We start from the raw sequence: 10596 nt of genomic DNA, 5'->3' as shown, positions 1-10596 counted from the left end.
CACAACCGTCGCCCTAGCTTCCCCTGCGAGAATGAAGCACTGGTCTACCAGACACCGCACTGTTTGACGTCATCACTTCCTCCTATTGTCTGAGGCTGCTCCTGTGAGCACCCAACCACCGCCCAAACGGTCAACGTTTCAAAGTTCGCTCTTGCTATCAAGAATGCGCGCCAGACAAGGGTGCTTCATGCTCCCTGGTATTAATTGAATTTACATCACCATATTATTTTCTTTACTGCGCTATTACTGATTTTTCATTCTTACATTAAAGATTACAAAAACTACTACTACTACAAAAAAATGCTCCTGTTATTGAAGGTCATATGAAATTACTCTAATTTTTAACAGTCATAAATTATATTCACTCATTAAGGGAAACACCATCCATGCGCAAAGGCTGAGAAAAAAAAACTGAGCTTTGCAATTAAGCGCTATTTCCTCGAAGACTTACTAAATGACTAAATAAACATATCAAAAAGCGCTTTTTCTACTTTCAATCATTGTGAACCATATCAACATTTTTTGAACAACAATTCAAGAAACTAATCATCGCTCTCTTCATGGACGCTGTTGCTTCTGTCTAAAATAACTGCCCCTATTGAAGATGAGAAAATAATAAGGCGAGCCTGGACCACTCAAAGTGATCAATAGGCTTACTCAATGCGCGAAAATCATATTTTCTTTCTGATTTTGCTCTTTAAAAGTAGCGCACTATCCACAAAGCGCGATCTCAGTTGTCTCGCGACGTAAACCCCCAATTATTATTATTATTATTATTATTATTATTATTATTATTAACCATAAAGCGCGCCAAGTTTTCCTCAACCCCCATTTCTGCTTGCTACATGATGTGTCATGCAGTGACGCAGGGCAAGAATGAATAAATTTAGCATATGAAACGCATTTTCACCATTCCGTTTTCCAGCTTGCTTCCATGAGCAGACACACAACCTTACCTTTTTTGTTCACGTTCGCTATGAAATTTAATTATTATTACTTGAAATGGAACAAACTGCAGCAGATTCGTCTCACAGAGACGGAAATTTGCATTGAACGCTCAGATACCCGATTTTCTGCGCTACGACTGCAACATTAAGCACCATCATCAACACATAAGTCATAATACTTGTCATGCGTTATCGAGCAATGTGCATACCGACAGGCATGACAAAACACAGAACACACACACACACTCCCGTTTCTACTGTCCGAAAATTATGGAACCGCGTAATTGTACGCACCCTGAATTTTACCAGGAAATCTAAACTTGAACAGAGCTAAAAGCCCGACAAAAGCTAACACTGACAAACAACAACTGAAAAACAACAATTAACAAACACACCCATTCGTTTCTGCTGTCTGAATTCGCGCTAAATGCGTGAGCGATTCCAAGAGCAAGCACACCGTTTGAAGAAAGCCTAACAAATGTAGCTCAACACAGCCCTCGCCACAATAGCCGGGTGGGAGGCGGCACGATTCACAAAAAACGACTTCTCTTGCTGATTTTGCTTTTAAAACACGGTTAACTAGCAATTAAGCGCTCCAAGTTTTTCTTACTTCTCATTCCTTCCTGCGTCTTCCGCGTCCTGTCATGCAAGGAAGCATGGCAAGAATTAGTAACTTTAGCATATGAAAGTCATTTTCACCATTCCATTTCGAAATTTGCTTCCATGAGCAGGCACACAGCCGCCCGTTTTTTGTTCACATTGGCTATGAAAATCCAATAATCATACTTACTTCCAACAAATTGCAGTGAAATCCAGATTCGATTCACGGAGACGATAATTTCTACCCTCTGCGTTAAGCGCCCAGATACCCGTATTGATGCTGGAATTGTAATAGCTATGACTGCAAAACTTAAGCACCTTCATAAACATAACAGTTATAATGCGTGTCATGCTTTATCGAGCAAAGGGCGTGCACAAGAATCGTGAAGCATGACAAGATACACGCTAACAAACAACAACTAACAGACACACACACACACACATTTCTCCTCTCAGAAAATTATTAAGCAGCATAATACGACATACTCTGAATTTTACCGATAAAACTAAGTTTGAACACAGCTACAAGCACGACAAACGCGCAATCTATCAACCTACAACAATAACTGACGGTTAACTAGCAAACACACCATTTAATTCTACGCTAAAGGCATGAGCGATTCGATAAGAAAAAAGCACACCGCTTTATGAAAGCCTAACAGCTATGTAGTTTTAATACGGCCCTCGCTGCGATAACAGCGTGCAAGGCTCATAAAATCGGTGCGAATCCTTGTAAATTAGCGTGCCCAAAACAAGCACTTCACCTTGCCCGCAAGTCATTCCACAAAGAACTCTATTAAAAAACGCGCGCGATAAACCTCATTTTTTAAACTAATATTTCGCGCATTCGTACATAACTTCTTCACTCGACCGACAGGAATAGGCATACACAAAGAACTTACTTGTCAAGTGGGGTCCCCGCATAAAATACGCCCGCACACAACAACAACAATAAATGATGACGATTAGATGGGGTGTGGTGGGGTGCTGCGGTGGGGTGAGGCACGCACACAGACACACATACAGACTCACATTTTTCACTACACACAACGAGCGTCGCGAGTCTTCACAGTCACAGAAATCCATATTATTTCTCTAAGTCAATAATTATTCATCGCAAAACACTGCCCATATATACTATGTATGCAGCCATGAAACAATAGAGCTTCGGTTCGGATGTAATAGGATTCACCGTCTGCCGACCGACGCGTACGAGAGAGAGAGAAAAAAAGAAAGAAAAACACGATTGAAAGCAGGCCAGGAATGCGCGTTGGCTATGGCTATGCGTACAGAAAAAAAGAAAGAAACGGTGCCATCATGCTCATATGCAGCATCTCTAATACATCTCCCTATTATTATTACTATTTTCAACAACATCAACACCATAATACAGATGGGCTACACGAAATTCTGATTCTTTCCTTTTACTTGTACTCGCTTCCACTAAAATAATTTGAAGGAATAATATACAGTGGAACAGGAAAATGAGAACAGAATTTCAGCATATACGCTACACGCTGGTTCACCTAACAAGCTCGAAACCTTTCTGAATATATCCTGCAGGTACTGGAATAAAGATTTATCGCAAAGATAATCATCTGCTGCACGTCGTATTTTTTAAAATAAGAAATGGTAAAAACACTCGCTCTCAGCGTGTTAAACGCTATATGTAGCAAATTATAACAACAGTATCAGAGCATTTTTGTTCTTTATTTCGTTATTTCCAAGAGCTCATTACTTTGTGCGAGCCATAGAAAAATTAAAAATTTCTGCTTTGCTGCCGTTAAAGTAGCACGAAAGCGCACTCGAATAGCAAAGTGCATATTGTCAAGCATAACAAATGCACACGCTAACGACAACAATAACTACCAACAAACACAACCCTTCATTTCTACTGTCTGAATTCGCGGTAGGAGCGTATAAGTGCTTTCACAAGAACAAGCACAGTGCTTGAAGAAAGTCTATAACAAATGTAGCTCAACGCAGCCCTTCCCACAATCACCGTGTTGAAGGCTGTCTTCTCTTTCTGATTTTGCTTTAAAAACGTAGCTTAAACAGTTTTTCGCACATAACATTTCTGCTTGCTACGTGACGCGTCCTATCATGTAATAAAGCAGGGAAAGAATTACTAAATTTAGCTCACAAAAAAATGTTTTGCGATACCGATTCGCAATTCGCTTTCATGAGCAGGCACATCCCTTCCCTTGTTTGTTCACAACTTCACAGCGCGCATGAAATTTAAACACGATTTCTTAAAATGCAACAAATTACTGCAGAATCGTCTCACGGGGGCTGGAATTTCTACCATCTGCGTTAAGCGCTCAGATACCCGCATTTTTGCACAAATAGCAAAATAGCTATGTCTGCAAAAAGTAAGCACCTTCAACAAGTTCATAATTCCTGTCATGCCTTATCGAGCAATGTGCATACCGACAGGCATGACAAAACACAGAACAAACACACCCATTTCTGCTGACAGAACTGAGCTGTACAATGAGGCACGGAGCAACCCGGGCAAAACAAGGGCTCACACATTCAGTGAGCAGTGACTACTCCTTGACCAGCATAATACCACATACTGTGAATTTTACCCCGAAAACTCAGCTTGAACACAGCTACGGGCATGACAAATGCACGTGCTAAACAAAAAACTGACAAACACACGCTTGCACTGATACTGTCTGAACTCGCGTCAAGTGAGTGCCAGCATAAGAACAAGCACTCCGGTTCTTGCTGTTGTTGTTGCTCTTAACTAACAAATGTAGCTTGATGCAGCCCTCGCTGTGATGACCGCGTGGAAGGCTGATAAAATCGATTCGAATCCTGGTAAAATAGCGCGTCCACAACAAGCACTTCACCTTGTTTGCAGGGCACCCTGTACCCATCTCTTTTCAGAAAACGCGATAAACTTTATTTTTAATCAATATTTCGCGCTACAGTACTTTTCTTTCACACGAAAAGGCGTACACAACGCGGAGATTACTTACTTACTTTTCAAGTGACTTCCTAGCTTCACAAACACACACGCCCACACATATTTTTCATACACACAACGAGCGTCGCCTATTCAAACTCCCCAAAGTGTCTTCCCAGCCACATTATTCCTCAGGTCAATAATTATTCAACGACAAAATACGCAACAGACACATATGCGCCAGTGGTACAAAGGACAGCGCGTCTTCGCACCGGATGTAATAGGAACTTCCACGGAGACGACACCAGCTAAAAACAAATAAAGCAGCTCAGAAATGAACATTGCCATTGCGTACAGAAAGACATCGAGCTCCATGCAGTAATAAAAAAAGATGAATAACACAGAATTGGAATTCGTTGCCTCTTGCTTTATTTACTTACACCAAAATATTTTGAAACAATACTACAGAAGTGAGTCAAGCAATTGAGCAAAGAATACATCTGGATTCGCTATACACACAGCACCTCTAAGCCATTTTTAAACCAAACGAGAATGCATGTATTCATTAGTATGCTATAATAATCGTAACAAAAAATAAAAAAAAGAAAGGAATGCATGTTCGCTATACATCCATGAGAAAACGGTGCCGAGCTTTTGCGCAGCAGTTATGATACAGAAGGGTTATTTTTGCTTTTATTTCGTTGCACCCACATATTTTGCAAGAATACTGTAGACTGGAACGGGTAAATGCGAACATCATTCGCTACACGCTGTAGCTGTCATCATTTTTATGCCAAACCAGTTGACATGTGTTCATCAGCATAAGACCTTTCACTACATAGATAAGTTGCTAATGACACTCACAAAATTGTCATTCCAACATCATTGACTGCAAGCTTCAGTGCCCAACAGAGCAATGCGCGCCCATCAGCATGCCTTGGACTCACTTCGCACACATACGATACCTTTCTTAATATATCCTACTGCCACCGGAATCAAATGTTTATATGTTTATCGCAAGGATAATCATCTGCCTCCTGTCGTATTTTTTATTTTTTAAGAGACGCCAGAAGAGCCTCACTCTCGTCGTGTTGAACAGTACGTAGGGACTGATACAATAGAGGGCAGGGTAATTTTTCTTTATTTCTTTATTTATTTCATTTTTTCTTTAGCGTTTATTACTTTGTACGAGTCATCTAAATTTAACATCTCTGCTTTGCTGCTGTTAAAGTGATGAAACAGTGCGCTCGCACGGGAAATCGCTAACGGACCGCGCGCGCGATTGCGTCAGCGTGTTCAAACCGCGAGAACGGGCCCGCATGCGGCTCGCGTGGGGACGCGGTTCAGGCGCACTGTTTCATCACTTTAACAGCAGCAAAGCAGAGATGTTAAATTTAGATGACTCGTAAAATGATGATTTCTTTCTTTTTTTCTGTACGCATAGCCATAGCCAACGCGCATTCTTGGCCTGCTTTCAATCGTGTTTTTCTTTCTTTTTTTCTCTCTCTCTCGTACGCGTCGGTCGGCAGACGGTGAATCCTATTACATCCGAACCGAAGCTCTATTGTTTCATGGCTGCATACATAGTATATATGGGCAGTGTTTTGCGATGAATAATTATTGACTTAGAGAAATAATATGGATTTCTGTGACTGTGAAGACTCGCGACGCTCGTTGTGTGTAGTGAAAAATGTGAGTCTGTATGTGTGTCTGTGTGCGTGCCTCACCCCACTGCAGCACCCCACCACACCCCATCTAATCGTCATCATTTATTGTTGTTGTTGTGTGCGGGCGTATTTTATGCGGGGACCCCACTTGACAAGTAAGTTCTTTGTGTATGCCTATTCCTGTCGGTCGAGTGAAGAAGTTATGTACGAATGCGCGAAATATTAGTTTAAAAAATGAGGTTTATCGCGCGCGTTTTTTAATAGAGTTCTTTGTGGAATGACTTGCGGGCAAGGTGAAGTGCTTGTTTTGGGCACGCTAATTTACAAGGATTCGCACCGATTTTATGAGCCTTGCACGCTGTTATCGCAGCGAGGGCCGTATTAAAACTACATAGCTGTTAGGCTTTCATAAAGCGGTGTGCTTTTTTCTTATCGAATCGCTCATGCCTTTAGCGTAGAATTAAATGGTGTGTTTGCTAGTTAACCGTCAGTTATTGTTGTAGGTTGATAGATTGCGCGTTTGTCGTGCTTGTAGCTGTGTTCAAACTTAGTTTTATCGGTAAAATTCAGAGTATGTCGTATTATGCTGCTTAATAATTTTCTGAGAGGAGAAATGTGTGTGTGTGTGTGTGTGTGTTAGTTGTTGTTTGTTAGCGTGTATCTTGTCATGCTTCACGATTCTTGTGCACGCCCTTTGCTCGATAAAGCATGACACGCATTATAACTGTTATGTTTATGAAGGTGCTTAAGTTTTGCAGTCATAGCTATTACAATTCCAGCATCAATACGGGTATCTGGGCGCTTAACGCAGAGGGTAGAAATTATCGTCTCCGTGAATCGAATCTGGATTTCACTGCAATTTGTTGGAAGTAAGTATGATTATTGGATTTTCATAGCCAATGTGAACAAAAAACGGGCGGCTGTGTGCCTGCTCATGGAAGCAAATTTCGAAATGGAATGGTGAAAATGACTTTCATATGCTAAAGTTACTAATTCTTGCCATGCTTTCTTGCATGACAGGACGCGGAAGACGCAGGAAGGAATGAGAAGTAAGAAAAACTTGGAGCGCTTAATTGCTAGTTAACCGTGTTTTAAAAGCAAAATCAGCAAGAGAAGTCGTTTTTTGTGAATCGTGCCGCCTCCCACCCGGCTATTGTGGCGAGGGCTGTGTTGAGCTACATTTGTTAGGCTTTCTTCAAACGGTGTGCTTGCTCTTGGAATCGCTCACGCATTTAGCGCGAATTCAGACAGCAGAAACGAATGGGTGTGTTTGTTAATTGTTGTTTTTCAGTTGTTGTTTGTCAGTGTTAGCTTTTGTCGGGCTTTTAGCTCTGTTCAAGTTTAGATTTCCTGGTAAAATTCAGGGTGCGTACAATTACGCGGTTCCATAATTTTCGGACAGTAGAAACGGGAGTGTGTGTGTGTGTTCTGTGTTTTGTCATGCCTGTCGGTATGCACATTGCTCGATAACGCATGACAAGTATTATGACTTATGTGTTGATGATGGTGCTTAATGTTGCAGTCGTAGCGCAGAAAATCGGGTATCTGAGCGTTCAATGCAAATTTCCGTCTCTGTGAGACGAATCTGCTGCAGTTTGTTCCATTTCAAGTAATAATAATTAAATTTCATAGCGAACGTGAACAAAAAAGGTAAGGTTGTGTGTCTGCTCATGGAAGCAAGCTGGAAAACGGAATGGTGAAAATGCGTTTCATATGCTAAATTTATTCATTCTTGCCCTGCGTCACTGCATGACACATCATGTAGCAAGCAGAAATGGGGGTTGAGGAAAACTTGGCGCGCTTTATGGTTAATAATAATAATAATAATAATAATAATAATAATAATAATAATAATAATTGGGGGTTTACGTCGCGAGACAACTGAGATCGCGCTTTGTGGATAGTGCGCTACTTTTAAAGAGCAAAATCAGAAAGAAAATATGATTTTCGCGCATTGAGTAAGCCTATTGATCACTTTGAGTGGTCCAGGCTCGCCTTATTATTTTCTCATCTTCAATAGGGGCAGTTATTTTAGACAGAAGCAACAGCGTCCATGAAGAGAGCGATGATTAGTTTCTTGAATTGTTGTTCAAAAAATGTTGATATGGTTCACAATGATTGAAAGTAGAAAAAGCGCTTTTTGATATGTTTATTTAGTCATTTAGTAAGTCTTCGAGGAAATAGCGCTTAATTGCAAAGCTCAGTTTTTTTTTTCTCAGCCTTTGCGCATGGATGGTGTTTCCCTTAATGAGTGAATATAATTTATGACTGTTAAAAATTAGAGTAATTTCATATGACCTTCAATAACAGGAGCATTTTTTTGTAGTAGTAGTAGTTTTTGTAATCTTTAATGTAAGAATGAAAAATCAGTAATAGCGCAGTAAAGAAAATAATATGGCGATGTAAATTCAATTAATACCAGGGAGCATGAAGCACCCTTGTCTGGCGCGCATTCTTGATAGCAAGAGCGAACTTTGAAACGTTGACCGTTTGGGCGGTGGTTGGGTGCTCACAGGAGCAGCCTCAGACAATAGGAGGAAGTGATGACGTCAAACAGTGCGGTGTCTGGTAGACCAGTGCTTCATTCTCGCAGGGGAAGCTAGGGCAACGGTTGTGGTGTAGGTGCGCACCCGTCTGGATTTCGCTTTAATGCAAGATTTCCATAAACAGTGACGTCATAATTGGTTACTATATTTAATGAATAACAGAGGGGGATTTTCGAAGCTCTCCTCTCTGGACGACCTTTGGAACGGATGACGTCACGACCAATGACAGTGCAGAGCTCCTGATGCCCTGGCGGAGAAATCAACGGACGCTTCATTGCTTCGGGTGGATCTCTGAGTGGCGGTCATGCTGTTGGTGCTCTCCTCGCCACGGATTTCGTGACGAGCGACTGTTTTTGACTGAGTGATGTGTGTGGAAATACTTCGGTGCCGGTGAGTTGTCGTTTTAATACTTCTTCTGTTGTCGCGTTTACCTACCCCCTAACTGCGATTACTTGACAGCGTGTATTGGAGTAGTGTATGTTTGTCGATTTACCTTGTTGCGATTAGCAGAAAGTCTTCCCCTTGTTGTTGTTATTATTCTTGTCCGTGCATGCCCAAACATGTTCGCAATTCCCTTGTACGCCATTCTGTCAATGACCCTTGTTGCTATTCTCGTCGGTGCATGCCCGCACATATTCGCGATGGTGAAAATTTTGTGTGTGTGTGTGCCTGTTTTCGCGCGTGTTTTCCCCTCGTTAGCACTTTTTTTGTTTTGTTTCTTTCTGCATTCCACGGAAGTCCCCATGATGACAGCGGTGCTGACAACTGACGTGATGCTTTCCGACCTGCCTGGTGTGACGCTTTGCAAATGGCGGCGCCCATGGGCTGATGCTGTTACCGAACCTGGACTGGCACGTTAATGAATTGAATGTGTATAGTAATGACTTGAATTATTAAATGAGTTTAGAAAGTGCATTTATGCGTATGTGCGCTTCTTTTCGTGTGTCTCATTATAGAATAACACGACTTAACGATAATTTGATATTTTCCTCCTCTCTCTCGCTCGTTGGAATGAATAGTAATTGAATTTATTAATTGAAAATTATATTCTACGCTCTATTATCGCATTCTTATGCGTGTATGAGCGATTTTAAGTGAAAAATCGAAAAAATGTAAAAAAAAATTGGGTGGGGTGCAAATTGCAAAATTGGGGGTAACAGGGGGGGGTGAGAGAGGAGGAAGGTGTCATGTTGCTCGCTAAGTCGTGTTTATCCAATACTACTGTTTACGTGTTCTTGCCCATCGCTCAAGCTTGCCTATCATGGAATTTATCCACCATCTAGCCTGCATTTACGCCATTCTGTCAAAGCTATGACGCTAGGTTATTTAGGTCAGGTCTAACGTTTCTTTGATACGTCAGGAAAAATCTTGAACCAGCTGGCCGTCATCCTTTCAGTTACATTGATAGTCATCTTCCATACGGGGGATAGTTATTTCAGAGAAACATGGGCGAGCGTACGAGGCAGCGGACACATTTATACTGCTTGCCATGTGAAGTCTAGTGTGTAAGCATAACCTTAAAAATGACTTTCTGAAGATCAGAGACTTTTCGCCTTGTTTCTTGGAGCCTGATCACTGCCATGAAACAACGGTAACAAGGGGTCAAGTTAGCATTTCTTTGTGAGTCGAACTTTGAAGGTCAAACCCTAAGCCAAGGAACAAGGCGAAAAGTCAAAATGATGAAGTGAAACAACGAGAACAAGAAGGATCAGACAAACACAGCGCCTGTGTTCGACAGATCCTTCTTGTCCATGTTGCTGTGCTCTATCATTTTGAGTCTGTACGAACTCGCCCAGCTCTCCGCATTAAACAAGCCGAAAAGTCCCAGATCTCTGTGAAGTCATTTTTAAGGTCTTGCTTACACACTAAACTGTCTTCAGATGGCAAGCAGTATAAATGTGACTGCCCTCATATGCTCGCCC

At 41.5% G+C, this 10596-nt stretch overlaps 1 long non-coding RNA gene across 1 annotated transcript; it reads left to right on the top strand.

The window, feature by feature from the left end:
* Nucleotides 1-8722: 8722 nt before the first annotated feature.
* On the top strand, nt 8723-9589 carry LOC135387009 (uncharacterized). The gene is made up of 2 exons (XR_010420780.1): nt 8723-9064; nt 9413-9589. It is a non-coding gene; the product is annotated as an uncharacterized LOC135387009 (long non-coding RNA).
* The last annotated feature ends 1007 nt before the right edge of the window (nt 9590-10596 follow it).

The sequence above is a fragment of the Ornithodoros turicata genome, chromosome 3, assembly GCF_037126465.1.
Source record: "Ornithodoros turicata isolate Travis chromosome 3, ASM3712646v1, whole genome shotgun sequence".
In the NCBI taxonomy this organism is placed as follows: domain Eukaryota; kingdom Metazoa; phylum Arthropoda; class Arachnida; order Ixodida; family Argasidae; genus Ornithodoros; species Ornithodoros turicata.
Note: the sequence above shows the minus strand (reverse complement) of the source record. Positions and strands in the feature narration are given on the sequence as shown.